The following is a 15486-nucleotide window of genomic DNA, read 5'->3' as shown; positions in this document are numbered from 1 at the left end:
TCTAGGCACTGGAGACACACCGGTAGACAAAGATCCCTGCTCTCATCGACCTTACATTCTATCAGACTCAGGATAAAACCCAGAAAGACAGAGTCTCCATCCTCAGGCAGTAGAGCAGACAGACCACATATGAATAACTACAATATAATGTGATGAGTGGTTGACCAGCAACATGGGGGGAAGAGAGGCTGGTTCATTCAGCTGGTGTGGGGAAGAGGGAATCTTGGAAGATGGCAGAGTGCGAGGCGTGAGCAGTAGGCCCTACGAACCTTTCCAGACTCCCCCAAGCAGGAAAAGACCTTCACCCTCTGGGTTCCTGCTTTCCTTCCAGAGTTGCCAGAGAAGGGACTCTGGGAGCTGGCAGTGTCATCCTGAAGCCCAGCCCAAAGGCACAAGGGTTTCAACCTGCCAGCCAGCCTCCTCTCGGAAAAAGCTTCCCTGGCCCCGTGTTTTCTCTTTGCCCGGCCAGAGCGGAGCGAGGCAGGAAACCTGCGGCCCACATATGGTGCGCTCGCTCGGGCTTCTCCAAGCTGTGCTCTGTGAAGGACACTTCCCTTGGGGAAAAGCCCTTCGCCCGGGAGGAAGCTGGAAAGAGGGAGTTGCCAGGGCTCTCATCTCAGGAAATAACTCTGGGACAGAAATGGATTACTGCTTTATTTTTTTTTATTTTTTTGGAGAAAGAAAAAAAGAACCCTCCTTTTCCCCACTTGTAGATTGTGACACAGAACAGCTGCTGTGGACATAAACCCTTTCGGAAAAAGCAGAAAGGAGTGTTTGGGTGATGGGTGTGTGTTTTTTGTTGGGTTTTTTTTTTTTTTTTTGGACTCGTCAGCCAAAGAGAATTCCCTCCCACATGACAGCTATTTGAACATGAGCTGGACCAGCGTTTTTGTCTTGGCATTATAACCGTTTATCACCCAAATACAAAACAACTGTGATTTCAGGCTGACTCCCCAGCCCCGCAGCACCCTGGGCCTGTCTCAGAGCAGGAGTGATTCGAACACTGGGTAACAGTCACGAAGAACTGAGTTTATTCTTCTTGCCTGGGACCAGCAAGGCTCAGGCAGCAGAATCGGTGGATCTGAAGTGACTTTGTCCTCAGGAAGCTTGGGACCAGCCGCCCTGGCCTCCAGGACTGTGCTCCAGCCTCGGCCCACCCCTCACCCTGCACCAATGCAAACCCCAAGCCTGCAGCTCCCAGTCAGAACTCTAGGTTTTTCCTTTAAGCACCCTGTGCATTGCTCACTTGCCTGCCCTTCTCACGGGTCCCCTCTGACAGAAATGCCCAGATACCCCGCTGCTCCTTAGAGCGATTTTAGGCCAATCTCAAAGATTTTGCTGCGGGGAATTCTTCCTGAAGCACCCCTCACTTGGGCCAGGCTAGCAGCCCCTCCTCTGTCCCTCACGTTTATTTCAATCACTGTGCCTAACATGCTGTTTTATAAACATCTGCTGTTTGCCTCCCCCACTAAACTCTGGGCTCTTTGGAGGTCGACACCATGCCTTACTCATGCTTATATCTCTGCAATTTCCAACAGACCCAGGAGCATAATAAAATTCGTTTATTAGAATCAGTGAGTGAGTGACTGAATGTGTCTCATAAGAGTGAAAATGTAAGAGGTGGATCTGATGTAAATAACACTTAATTTTCAGATCAGAGAATCTAAGTGGATTGCAGGGCTAGATAAAATCCACTGGAAGTAAGAGATTGCTGTGACCCGTTTCTAAGGGGACACTGTGTCCCTTTATTCACCGCCTATCTGATGTCACTTATCAAGGAAGCCTTTGCCATCACTCCTTATAAACAGCAGCCCCCTGTTCCCCACTCGGGCCCTTAGCCGCTTGGTCACTGTCTTCCCCACTCCCACCCATTCGAATGCAAGCCCCCCAGGGCAAGGATTTAGCCTTTCCCTTCACCCCCTATCCTGAGGCCCCAGGCCAGCGTTGGCAGGTGGGTAGCACACAAATAACTGTTGAACATAAGACTGTAAGTTAAAAAACTGGCACACAACAGTAACTCACTTAAGCCCCTTTTTCACAGATGAAGAGAAAGACCCGCGAGGCTGTTAGCTGGCCAAGCGGAGGCCTGCCTCGAGGGCTTCAGCCACCTTCTCTGCCTCCCCATTCTGGGTTTCCGGGAGAAAAATGGGCAATCTGTGCAGAGGACCAAAAATGGTAGCAATTTGGTTTATGTGGTGGTCTCGCATTCAACAGAGCACCTTGAACTAGTTTCCTGTGGGACTCTGGAGAGAGTTCCATTCTTTATAATGCAAGTGACCCACAGCTTCTAGCGCTTTCCACCCTCCAGGGCCAGGATTTGCAGGCAGACCCTTCCCTCACCCAGCTCTCTCCAGGGGCGGTCCGGTCTGGGTGATGCCTAGAATGAAGAGAAGCTGGGGCACTGGGGGTGGGGAGAGGGGTCAGGCAAGGGGACAGAAGAGCAGGGACTCACAGGGAGGCGAGATGAGGCCTTCCTGGAGGCGGCCTCCAGTCCACGTGAACTCTGCCCCTTGTGGCTGCCTGTCCAGGTGATAATATGCCTTCAGTTGAGCATTTTTCACTTTGGATCATGTGCTCTTCAAGGAAAGACTATACTTTTAAGCTAAATAACCTGGTAAGCTATACTTTAAATTTTTTTCTTATGAAAATAATTGTTTTTGCCAAAATAATATACATTTATTGAAAAATTACAATAAAAATACAGAAAATTCTAAAATGTATGCCAAAATCACCTGAAATCCCACTATCTAGAGCTAATCATACTAATATTTTGTTCAGCATTCTTCTGGGTATTTTTAAATTCACCTATATACCATATGTATATAGATATAACGTATACATATGATCATAATTTTACCTTCATAGTTTTATTCTCTGCATGCTATTTTGCAATCTGATATTTGCACTGATGTTTGATATATGTAATGCTGTGGACATTTTTCTATGTCTTAAGTACAGTTCTACATCCCAAAGTATGATTGCCGAGTATCGTAGGTATGTATTAGCCTTTTCTTAAGGAGACTCTTATTGTAAAATTAATTTCACCTCAATTCCTTGTCATTAGAAAACTTCCTGAAATATTTTCTATTCTCAATTTTAGTCAATTTTAAATTGGTGCTGTTGGGACAAAGAATGTGTACCTTCTATATTTGATTACATATCGACACACTGCCTTCCCTAACAGAGAAGTCAAAATACACTGCCACCAACAGAGGCATTGTGTGTGGGTGTTTTTAAAACATATCTTTATTTTATTTTAAATGTTCACTGATTTGATTTTATTTTGTTATTATTATTACTTTTTTAATATATCTTTATTGATTTCAGAGAGAGGAAGGGAGAGAGAAAGATAGAAACATCAATGATGAGAGAGAGTCACTGATTGGCTGCCTCCTACACACCCCCAACTGGGGATCGAGCCCACAACCCGGGCATGTGCCCCGACTGGAACTGAACCCTGATCTCCTGGATCCTAGGCCAATGCTCAACCACTGAGCCACACCCGGCCGGGCTGCAGTGTGTTTTAAACTTGACCTGACCCTTCAGTCTTCATGTTCACTTCATAGGTCAAAAACGATGGCTCCAGTGTACCCTGGGTATGAAGGTCCAGCATGGGGACCACAAAAGTGCCATAATGCTGTGACGGGAGATGGAGGTGTGTGTTTTCCTCTTTGAAAGCGATGTAAAATTTAAGTAGACCTGCATTTAGCCTTTCTCCTAATATTAACAAGTTAGGATCCTCATCGATTTATACAAAAAGGATATCCTTTCAGCCTGGAATGCGGGAGAAAAAGAATTTGCCTTTGAAAGTGCTAATTGTTTAAAGGAAACTTGCTCCAAAGGCCGGCACCTTTGCCAAACTCAAGACAATACCGCCACACACGTTATCAAGGCCACATCTTCAATGTGCAATGAGTAGAGCTTTAATTTCTTCTTCCACATAAAGGCCGTGTATGTCTGTTTTTAGAAACTCAGACTGTATCTGCAGAACCCGTTCCAAATGGCCCCACCTTGTTTTTAACAAGATCCTGAATTACCTTTCAGAGACAACAAACCCAAGTCATGCATGGGACGCATGCACACAGGAGAGAGCGGTGACCTCCAGTTGCACCCAAACCAAATCTTGCCCCCACCCCCACCCCCACCCCCACCCCTGCAATGGAAACAAAAGATGGGGACATAACCAGAACTGGAAAGCCAGAACCTTCCAGAAGCCAAGTGTCTGTGGTCCAGGAAGACCTGCTGCAGAAGCCCCTTCCACAAATGGCCAAGCTCCAAAGCCCTCCAGTTAAACCTTGCTCCCCCAGAGCTTCCACATACTTGTTCCCCTAACTCCTTTGACCTCTCCCACCCCCAGTGCAAGCCGTCGAGGACATGGGGTTTTCTTCCCATTGATTCTCATTGCTCGGAGCCTGCACTAAAGCACCTCTAATTCCTCCACTGCAGCTCTCATGCTCAGTGTTTGGCTCTGCTGTGCTTCAGGGGACGACCTCTCTTCCTGCTGGGCTACAAGACTGAGTACCACCTCCTTCAGGAAGCCTTCCCTGAGCCTCCTAGGCAGTTAGAAGAGAGTCCTTAATCTTTCTCCTTGGTGTTTCCTCTCACTATGGACCTACCAAAGTTCATCTACTTCCTGCGTAGATATCTCTTCTGCTTCTGTATTATAAGTTGCTTGAAAGTAGGGACTGTGTCTTTTCACAGGGCACACAGTAGACATCAGCACCAAACAGTGCTGACCGAGTGAAAGAACCCATCCATAGTGAAATACAGCCAGTATGTGCAAGAGTCATGTCTCAGAACCTGAGTGTATCCAAGACAGTGAAAATGCATCTGGGACCAAAAAAAAAGAGTCATTGCTTGTGATGACCTGTGTCCATATGCAGCCCAAGGTTCAACTTCTTTAATTAACTACAGATAGCATCATATTTTTTCTCTAAACTAATGGAGGTACTGGAATGTCGAGTGTGTGTATTCTTTTGCATTATTTTTTTCTAATTTTCCTGAGTAGTGCATTTATATTTCTCAAATCACTCCAGTAGATCTCTCCCTTGACCTGGCAGTGTAACAAAATCTACCAAGTCCAAGTCTCAAAAAATTCACATTTAAGCACTAAATCAGATTAGCATCAAATTTAGATAGCTGAACATTCCTCACTCCCCCAAGGAAACCAAGGAAACTTTGCGCTTACAATAAGAAAAGAAAAAATGGTTTAGAGGAATTGAAAATGAATTCCCACTCACTCCTAAACCTATGAGAACCTCATTGTCATGACTGAATATTCCAATATTACCGTAGGAAACGTCCCTTCTTAGTTAAGAAGCCGGCCCTGACCAATAAAGGCGCCGTCCTGATTTACATGCTATTGGCTTCTGGGTCTTAAAATAAATTCACTAAGTTCACAAAGCAACAAAAATCTGAGTCTTGCTTGTCCTCAACTTACTGCTGATTAATCCCCCACCCCTCAGTTGACTAGAGGCCAGACATGACTCATAGGCATCTCCTATTTCTCTCTACAGCCCCTATCTTCTAACTGAGCATAACACTTTCAAGTTCTGTATGACATGGCTCAACGGGTCTTTCTTGGAATACTAAAAATGGACACATGTTATTATAATAATACAAAAATATATGGTTTTGCCCTTCCTCGAGGAGTATACTCACTAATATCTCCTGAAAAAGAGAGGGAATTACAATGGTTCTAGTCTGCTAACCATCGCAATTAGGAAACCAGGAGTGCCTCATAGACTGGTTTATGTTTCCTCCCCATGGAAACAAACCCCTACCCATCACACCGCTGGACCGACGTTGTCAACAATGGGCAAAATGTGAGGCTTCCAATAAGCATCAGGACTGTACTTTACACCCTGCCCGCTCCGATGTGCCCGGGATTGTGACAAGCACAGTGCCAATCCTGGGCTCTGAAACTTCAGAAACTAACACTCTCCTTTTTCTAGTGTGGGGACATGTTTTAGAAGACCAGAGGTAACATTTGATAAACTGGATTACAGTAAAAGCAGACTAGTGTTCCGTGAAATTCAGCAAATAGTCACAGTTGGCCTTCAGATGTACTCCAGTGCCATGCACATAGTAGGTGCTCTATAAATAGCTGAATAAATAAAGTAGAATGTTTGTAGGTTTTTTAAAACTAGAAACAGATGGAAAAGCAGAGGGTAAGATAGATGAGATTCTTGGCCAAATCAAACCCCAAAAAGGGCTGCAGGCTAAAGATGTCAACTGTAACCCATTGGCTGCTGCCAAAGAAATCCCCAAGGAGCCTAAAGTTTTAAATTATTACCTTTCAACTCATAGAGTGTGGAGCATGTCAGATATATTCTAGAATTTAGATATGGCTCTGGCTGTTAAGAAACTCTCAACAAAACTGAGAGATACCATAAATAGAGACAGAGAGAGAACAGTGAACAGGGACAGGAAAGTTTGAATACTGCCCTTTTAAAATTTAACTAAAGGACACCAGCTGCTTAGAGCTCTCAAATCAAACTATGTCTGATCATGATTTTCATGGTGGAGTTTCATTTATTTTATTGCCCCAATTATAAGGTTCAAATTGCTCCATACAGTGCTAAACAACTTGCTGGCATTCTTATATAGAGAGGAATTTTCCAAATTCAATGAACTTGGGAGTTGGGAAAAATTCATCATCATAGCTGCCCCTTTTTTTATTTGAAGAAACTGAGAGGAGAGGTTAAGTGTTTTGCGGAGTGATAAAGAGCTCTGACATTACAGATTGTGGGTTAGCCTGGAGCTCCTCGCTGAGCTTTTGGGTCGTGGGCAAATTTCTTAACATTACAAAGTCTCAGTTTCCTCAACTATAAAAGGGAGATAATAGTACCAACCCTTTCAGGATTACTGAGAAGGATTGTGTAAAATAAAAGTGCTTGGCAGAGTGCTTTAGAGATGACAAAATGTCAATAAAGAATGGCTATTATTATTGCTATTTTATCACAGGGCCTGGCATTACTAATCATTCACTAATTAATAGTAATGGTGGTTTTTATTAATTATTATCTTTACTGCCCACTGTGGCCCAGATTATTTATCTGGGTAATTGAGCTAGAACCCAGGTGGCCTAAACCCCTTGATTTTTTTTTCTAAAGGCCTTGCATTTAAATAATCAAAACCAGGATTCCCTTCTGAAACCATAGGTTGAGAATCTCACAGGAGAAAAACGCCACAATTTCTGTTGAATGGCAGTCTGTTTGGCTCATTGTAATGCACAAAACCCAGAAGTCCGCACTTTTCTAACAGTGGGGCGCGAACTCGCTGAAAGATTGCACAGCACGAATGGGGCAATACTGCAGCTTCCTGAGCTAAACCAACAGCTTTTTATATAAATGCCAATCTTTTGCGGAGTAAGACTTTAGCAACTAGATAGAAATATAAGGAAGTAACAAGCTGCTGGGGAAAATATTGCAAGTTTTTATTTGTTCGTGGATTTTTTGTTTGTTTGTTTTTTACACCAGTGCTTCCCCAGCCAGTATGCATAAGACTCACCTGGGAGGCATGTTATGATGCAGAAAAGCCCGATTCAGCGGGTCTGAGGTCCCACCTGACAGTATACTTCTAAGGAGCCCCCAGAATATGCTGGCTGGACGCTGCTGGTCAGAGGAACCCACTTGGAGTAGCAAAGCAGTATCTGGACTAACTTGGCTAAATTCATAAGTAATTATGACGAGTGTTTAGAAGGCAGAGCCCACTGAGGAGCAGGCTTCTGTGACACCTCCTGAGCAGGTTTTATTTGTACCTTAGCTGCAACCCAAGCCAGGCCAGGCCGAAGGGACAGCTCAGGACCTGTCTGTGCCTCTCCAACCACATGCCAGAGGATGGCCACATCTGACGAGGCTCCTTGCCTTTCCTGAGAAGCTGTGGTTTTAGTTAGGTAGCCTCAAGAGACTGGCATCACTTCTCTCCCCTCATTGACAGGAATCCTTTTGGGTTAAGGATCACCTGAGGCACCTAAGATAAAAAAAGAGTGATTTGCATTCTATATTTCACAATTTTAAGGGACTTAACACTTTTGAAAGCTCTTTGTACTATGTTTTGCAACATTTTGTTCATCTGAAATTATTGCAAAATGAAAAAAACTTGTTTTAAATGTGAAAAAGACTAAAATTCTGAGGTTTTCTACTTTTCTATTATCATACTAAAATTGATCAATTTTATTTCCCCCATTGAGGATACTTTCTTGACATCAGCACTAACAGTTTGCTGCTTGACTATTATTCTAGTAAATACTATCCACACTGTCTCTTCTACCAGCACTAGGCAACTGAAATGTCAACTCTACCCGCCCCTCCGAGAATCAAAATCTACCACAAATGTCCTTCCCTCGCTGCTCTGGATGCCGTTTTTTCCATCTGAACTCTCAAAGCACTCACGGGCTGTATCACATCACTTAATAGTTACATTACCTTTTCTTTTTAATCTCTTTCCAGATAAAATTTTGCCTCCCAAAATAAATTGTTTATTTTTTGAACGGAATTTACGTTTTGTTCCTTATGTGTTCATCACAGCACCCAACACAAGGCTGGGCACAGAGTAGAAATTCACTAGATATTTGTCACAAGAAGGACTGAGGAAGAGATGTACTGATCCCGTTGATTAGACCTTGTGGCCTTTCTTCAGAGTTGACATCTTCCTAACTGACTAATTAATCCGCAGATTCCCCTTTGGAAAACAGGCCTAATCCACAGTATTCTCCCAGAGAAAAGCAAATCACAGGGCTAAGCAGGAAACCCCAGCCTGAACTTGAGCTTCTCAAAGCTCCTCGGGTTCCTATGGGACACAACTCCAGCCAGAGCCCTGGGCTGACATTCCCCTGGTTCCAACCGGATCACCAAGCTGCAGGGGCCTCACTCGCTACATGGAGGTGACAGGAGTGCCCACCTCGAAGGCAGCACTGTCAGTCAATGAAGCTGTCCTCGCAGAGCACCCAGCACGGGCCCTGGGTCTACCTGGAGCAAGGTACCACGCGCTCAGTAAACAGGAGGGACTGTTATTCTCGTTGGGTAAAGTCGGGGAGACCAGGTGTTAGATCCAGACAGTCATCCAGATTTAAAATGAGCGCTCTAAAGCTACATTTTCAGTAGAACAGGAACAAAGGAAATGAATGAGGCAAGAAGTGAGTTGTCTTCATATCTAAATTTCCAAGGGATTAAATAAACTCACAAGATTTGCCTCAAGTGGCACTAAATTGCTGTAAATCACATTTGTTTTGCCCAAAGAGTAAATACTTTTTAATTTAATTTCCATAAAGGGAGAGAAGCAGAGAGGGAAGAGAGGGAGAGAGAGGAGAGAGAGAGAGAGAGAGAGAGAGAGAGAGAGAGAGAGAGAGAGAGAGAGAGAGAGAGGGACAGACAGGGAGGGAGAGAAGGGGAAGGAAAGAGGGATGACCAGTTTTGGGGATGTAACCCCTCCCTCTGCTATTTCATGCAGATGGGAATTTTAATGGTAATTAGGGAAACGGAGTTGCCATGGCAAACAGATCTGTTCAGAGATAAATAAAACCCTGCAGTACAGCAGAACGTGAATGACCACGAAGACACCCAGCTATTCGTGCCCTGGGCCCCGTGTGCCACAGGACAGCGGGGCGAGAGCTGACCGTTGGTTTCCGAGCATGTGCCTGTCTCCCGCCCGGCTCTGCCCGGGCCCCGCACCCACAGGCCCGTGCTACGCAGCGCTTCACGCTCTCCCCACCGCGCTCCCTCTTACTGCAAAGCTCTAAGCCGTTGACTTCTGTCCTGTCCTCTGTGTGGAATGGGTGGGGCCCAAACCACTATTCACATTTCAGAGACGAAAATAAGGCACAGGCAAGGTGGATGCCTTGTTCTCAGTTACAAAGCCAACGTCTACGGGAACCCAAGTGCACGTCCAGCTCCTGACCCCAAAGCCAGGGCTGGTGCCGGCTCTGACCCCGCTCGCCTTGAACTGCAGTGTTCCCCGAGGCAGGTAAACTGGCCCAGGCGCATGCCCTCGACCAACCCCCCAAGGTCACAGATGTCAGATACTGAAGGGTTGCGCCCTGCTACCCACCCTCCCCGGGCTCTACTCCTGGACTTCCCGGCACCTCGACGGCCCAGCGCCTCGGTGCCAGGAGCCCGCAGGACAAAGGTGCCTTCTCTGCAATCAGACGCTCGCTGGCGTCCCGCACCCTCGGCAGCCGAACCCGGACGGAAGAGGCTGCCTGGCTGCCTCCACTGTTTGTTTTCCCACTGCTGGGCTGGCAAGGATGCAAGTGGTGGATTTACAATTAGAAGCAGCATGGTTCTTCAAATATTAATATTAATAACTACAATGCGGGACACATGAAAAGGGCTTTTCATCTTCAAAGCACTTTGAAGACATTAGCTCATTAGCTCACCCTTCCCTCCACTCGGGAACAACAGGTAAGTAGGAATCTCAGGAGCACCAGTGGCCACCCGGCAGCCCTCCACGGGTAGCCCGTCCCTGCAGAAGCAAAGGGTTTGCTGTTGAGATAAAAAAGGAGGCGACGCAATCCAGAACCACAGCTGATGAAAGAGTTTAAGTGCCAGTCATTTACAAATCAAATGGGGCTGCCAAGTTATCATCGAATCTGCATTCACTGTTGCTTAACAAATATCTGTCTTTTCAGTTGCACAGGGAGGATATGAGGTAGGAAGAAAAGTGGCCTGGAGATTAAAAAGCAAAACAAACTTAGCCCAGAGATCACAAGGATAACTTGCAATCGAATGCTTAGATCTCAGCAACCCAGCATCTTTTCAACAGTTTGCCCGCATAAAATGCTATGTAAAAGGGGGCAGCAGAGACGTTCCCACAGGAGATGAGCCACACAGTGGGACTGCGGATAAAATCCCCGCATGGCAGGGGTGGCCGTCCAGCACCTCCTGCTTTTCCACGTCAGTGCCCCCGAGTCCAGCTCTGCCGTGGAGGGGAGAAACGCCCCCTGACTCAGAGACCCCCCCACATCTCAACGGCAGCCCCAAAGACAAGCAGAACCTTGGAAAACTGGGTCACGGTCAGGGAAACACCCAAAAGCCTAGCTGGGCTTTGGGTTTACTGCATTCAAACCTGCAGCGATTTCCTCTCTAGGAGAGCAACTCATTAAGCTGCTAGGAAAAAACAAAAAGGTGTAAAACAATAGGCTCCCCCGGACTCAAAGGGGGAAAAAAGGAGTGAGACACCCCGACGTGGAGCCAACAGCTTTAGGTCTTGGGAGTGTCCCGATACGCGGAGAAAATTCCGCGCTTCCGACCTGTGATCCGTGCGTGCCCCAAACGTGCGTGATTTTGCTCCTATAAACCGGGGAAAAGAGTGAAACCGTCTTGATTTTAGGCTATTTGAACCAGGTTAGGAAGTGTTTCCGAAAATCATTATTAAACAATTGAATGGAAAGCCCAAGAAAATGTGAAAAGAGAAAGCCCACTTGTATCCTAAAAGTCCCCATCAATTTACCATTTAATTACACGGAATTTTAAATAAATAAATAAATAAAGGAATAGGAAAATGGCCCGCAAAGTTGCAGGCAGAAACTCACGCCCCACTTACTACTTTGCGGGAGAGGCCGGGTGAGGGATCGTCCCGAGTGAGCTCCCCGCGAGGTCCGCGGTCTCTTCCCAACTACCTGCGGGAATCCCGGCTCGTGGCGAAAGGATGCAAAGACCATAATGTTCCTAATAGAGCTGCCTCCTTAAATTGGGGGGTGTGGTCAAGCCCTGGAGCTGGGGAAAAGGCAGGATTTTGCCGGCCGCTGACATCACCGGGGCAACAACTAGGAAGGCTTTTCAGTCTCGGTGGAAACGCAAATAGTGCTTTTTTTTTTTTCCTTTCTTCTCTATCAGGAGTCCTGGGGAGGGAGGTGAGCGAAGGGCAACCCCTCGGGGGATGGCACCCAGCCTCAGGGGCCGCTGATGCACTTGACTTTGCTCTCGGTTGAACTGTGACTGTTTCTGCTTCACAGCTCCTGGCTCTCAGTGGGGGACCAGGCTGTCAGAAAGAGGGGATCCACCGCCCGGCCGCCTGCCCCGGCTCCTCCTGTGTCTCTATTAACTTGATGTGAACTGATATGTTTCTTAAGGAAAATAAAATAATGCCGTGGGAGAAAGCTGACCAAATAGCAAGCTGTGATTTCTAAAAAGTAAAACTCAAACTATGCTCTTTGTATCAGCCTGGTTTTAGGTCATTTCTCAGATAGATTAGTTTGGTGGCCCTGAGTCATCATAGTCCATGGTGAGGAGTGAAAGTGCTGAAATAGTCACGTATTCCTCATGTAGCGACAGTGCAAACCACATGGAGATGTCGCATCTGCTCTGTGTGGAAACAGCATCTTTTATTCACGTATTCGGAGCCGTGGTAAGAACGCTACAGTGTAGTATCTTTGCTATATATAGGGTCATTTCATTACAGAAATGTTTTCAAGTCACTATTTGGCTGCTTAACTTCAGACTTTTATCCTGAAAGATTCCATTTTCTTTGAGTAAGAGATGGGAGCTAAAATTGGCCGGGGTTGCCTCCTTTCCCTTTCTAATGAAGATGCAAAATGCTCAACGTTGAAAGCCTATGGAAACCTAATAAATGTCATTCAGAGCGACACCATCACCGCCCTTCATTGTAAACAGCCAGCGGGGCAGTTAAGATGGTATTGTAATCAAAACAAGATTTCACTGCTTATCTTTTGCCTTTGCAAATTAACATGCTTAAAAGAAAGGAAGAGAGAGTGCTGTTGGTTCGGTTTAGTGTAATGTCCATGCCAAGCACTGTGCTAGGCACTAGGACTATAACTAGGTCACACTGTAGTGGGCAGATAGACACATAAATGGACCATCTCAGTCAAGTGCAACATGAGCTATGAGAGAAGTCTCTAAAGAGAGCTATGGAAGGAAGCTTCGTGTCTCCTTATAGCTCACTCAGTTCAGTTTATAGAGGCCAGGTCAATCAAACCAATCACAATTAATTATAACTGTATTATTCACTATGTTTGCAAGAGAGTCGAAAAAAATAGAGTGAGGCCTTGGGTTCTTGCCCTATAGGGGTGGAGGGAGTGATTTTTGAGGAGCTCCGGCATCTGGATTTGTCTACATAGAGTTTTTATAGATGGCGACCCTTTAGGACTGTAGCTCTGCTCTTTACCACAGCCTCTCATGGTGCGAAATAAGCCACCCCTGGCATAAAATGCCTAGAAAATGCCCAAGGAAGCAGTACATTTTCTTTTAAAAAGCACCTTCAAAAATGTAGCATTAGGTGGGTGTCCACATGCAAAAGAATGAAGTTGGACCCTTACCTTACAAAAATCAACTCAAAATGGGTCAAAAACCTAAATGTAAGAACTGAAACCATAAAATTCATAGAAGAAAACATAGAAGGAAACTTCATGTCATTTGGCAATGATTTCTTGGATATGACATCAAAAGCACAGACAACAAAAGGTTAAATAGATAAGCTGGACTTTACCAAAATTTAAAACTCGTACATCAAAGCACACTATTTAAAAAGTGAAAAGGCAACCCAGGGAATGGGAGAAAATATTTTCACATCATATATCAGATATGGTATCAGTATTCAGAATATATAAAAAACTCTTACAGCTCAGCAGAAACAAAAAAATAATTTGATTTTTTAAAAAAAGAAAGGGCAAAGAACGTGAGTAGATATTTCTTCAAAGATATTCAAATGACCAACACATACATAAAAAGATGGTCAGCATCACAGATCATTAGGAGATTGCAAATCAAAATCACAATGAGATACTACTTCACACCTACTAGGACGTTTGTTATCAAAAAAAACAAAACAGAAAATAAGTGTTGGTGAGGATGGGGAGATATTGGAGCCCTTTTACATTGCTGGTGAAAATGTAAAATGATGCAGCCACTATGGAAAACAGCATGGCAGGTCCTCAAATACTTAAACACAGAATAACATTTGATCCAGGAATTACACTTCTAGGTATGCATCCAAAAGAACTGAAAGCAGGGACTCGGACAGATATTTATACATCGATTTTTTAATTTTTTTCTGTACACCAGTGTTCTTAGTGGCATTATTTACATTAATCAAAAGGCAGAAAACAACCCAAATGTCCATTAACAGATGAATGAATCAACAAGATGTTTATGTTCCAAACACTGGAATATTATTCAACTTTATTAATTTTTTTTATTAAACTTATTGGGGTGACAATGGTTAGTATGAACCTATAGGTTTCAGCTGCGAGTTTCTATGTTACAAGATCGGCCTGTTGCTCTGTTGTCTGGTGCCCGCCACCCAAAGTCGTATCTTCTCCGGTCACCACATGCTAAGAATGAAATTCTGATACGTGCTACGACGTGATGAACCTTGAGGACAGTAAACTAAATGAAATAAGCCAAAGGGCAAATGTGGCATGATTCCACTTACATGAGGTACCTAAAAGAGTCAAATTCACAGAGATAGAATTTGGTAGGATAGAGGCCACCGGGGGCTGGGGAGAGGGCCCAATGGGGGAGTGAGCATCTAACGGGGAGATGAAAAAATTGTGGAGACAAGTGATGGTGAGAGTTACTTAATGCCACTGAGCTGTACTGTTAGAAATGGTTAAAGTGATAAATTTTAAGTTAGGTATATTTTACAAAAACCAAACAAACAAACCAAAAAAGCATTTCCTGAATTAAAAACTGTATAGCGTTAGGGTCACGCAGGCTGTCCACAGAGAGAAGGCCTCCTGATCAGCAGGGATGAGAGGCTGTGAGCCCAGGGGGGAGCACAGGGCCTCCCTCCCCGCGCCCAGGCCTCCCCCGGTCTGTCTAGGAGGGATACTAGCTGGTCAAGGTTGTTGAGAAGCCTGTGCAATTGGGTGACTGTGTCAGCAGTAAACTGAAAAGGCAACACTGACTGTTCCTTTCCATGCCCTGCGATATTAAACTCTATGGAGAAAGACCTCCGTTGAAATGACTACAGATTTTAAGATCTTGGAGAGAAAAAATTAAAATCCATTTACCTAGGAGACATGTGGCCTTTCGGCTCCCACGTGAAAGGGTAATACTGAAAGGGCTGTTTGCTGCTCCAGGGAGTATTTCCATAGCCCAGGGGAAGGAGTGGTAGAGTCAGTAGAGTTTAGACACAGTTGGAACAGGGCCTGAATTAATTTCTAGAATAATTACCACCAAACTACGGTATTTGCTGTTCTTACTGTGATGAAATCGTGTTTCCTTTCTCAGCATAACAAGATACATGGCAAATTAGTATCTCCTAAGAGGAAAGATGAATTTCCAGAATCTTAGCCCAAGAGCGCTGAATCCTTCCACCACCAGCTGAGAGGAAGGTGGTGGTGGAAGGGTTCAGCCCTCTTGGGCTAAGAGCGCTGAACCCCAAGCCCCCAAATGCAGGCATCCCCTTCACAGCGACCTGCGATGATTCTGTAAACCGCTGTCAGCGCACAATAAGAGTTAAATCGAAACTGGACAATGGCATTAAATGTAATGAGAAACGGGGCAAAATAGCAGCCACTTCATT

The 15486-nt window shown here is 45.0% G+C and overlaps 1 protein-coding gene across 1 annotated transcript in view; it reads right to left on the bottom strand.

The window, feature by feature from the left end:
- The window catches only part of ETS1 (ETS proto-oncogene 1, transcription factor), a 123298-nt gene extending 111668 nt beyond the window's left edge, over positions 1-11630 (bottom strand). Inside the window, exon 1 of the mRNA XM_081123032.1 lies at positions 11545-11630. The gene's annotated coding sequence lies outside the window, so the exon portion shown is untranslated. The remainder of the gene's footprint in view (positions 1-11544) is intronic.
- Between the last annotated feature and the right edge of the window lie 3856 nt (positions 11631-15486).

This window comes from Miniopterus schreibersii (genome assembly GCF_964146895.1).
Source record: "Miniopterus schreibersii genome assembly, chromosome: 20".
NCBI lineage: Eukaryota > Metazoa > Chordata > Mammalia > Chiroptera > Miniopteridae > Miniopterus > Miniopterus schreibersii.
Note: the sequence above shows the minus strand (reverse complement) of the source record. Positions and strands in the feature narration are given on the sequence as shown.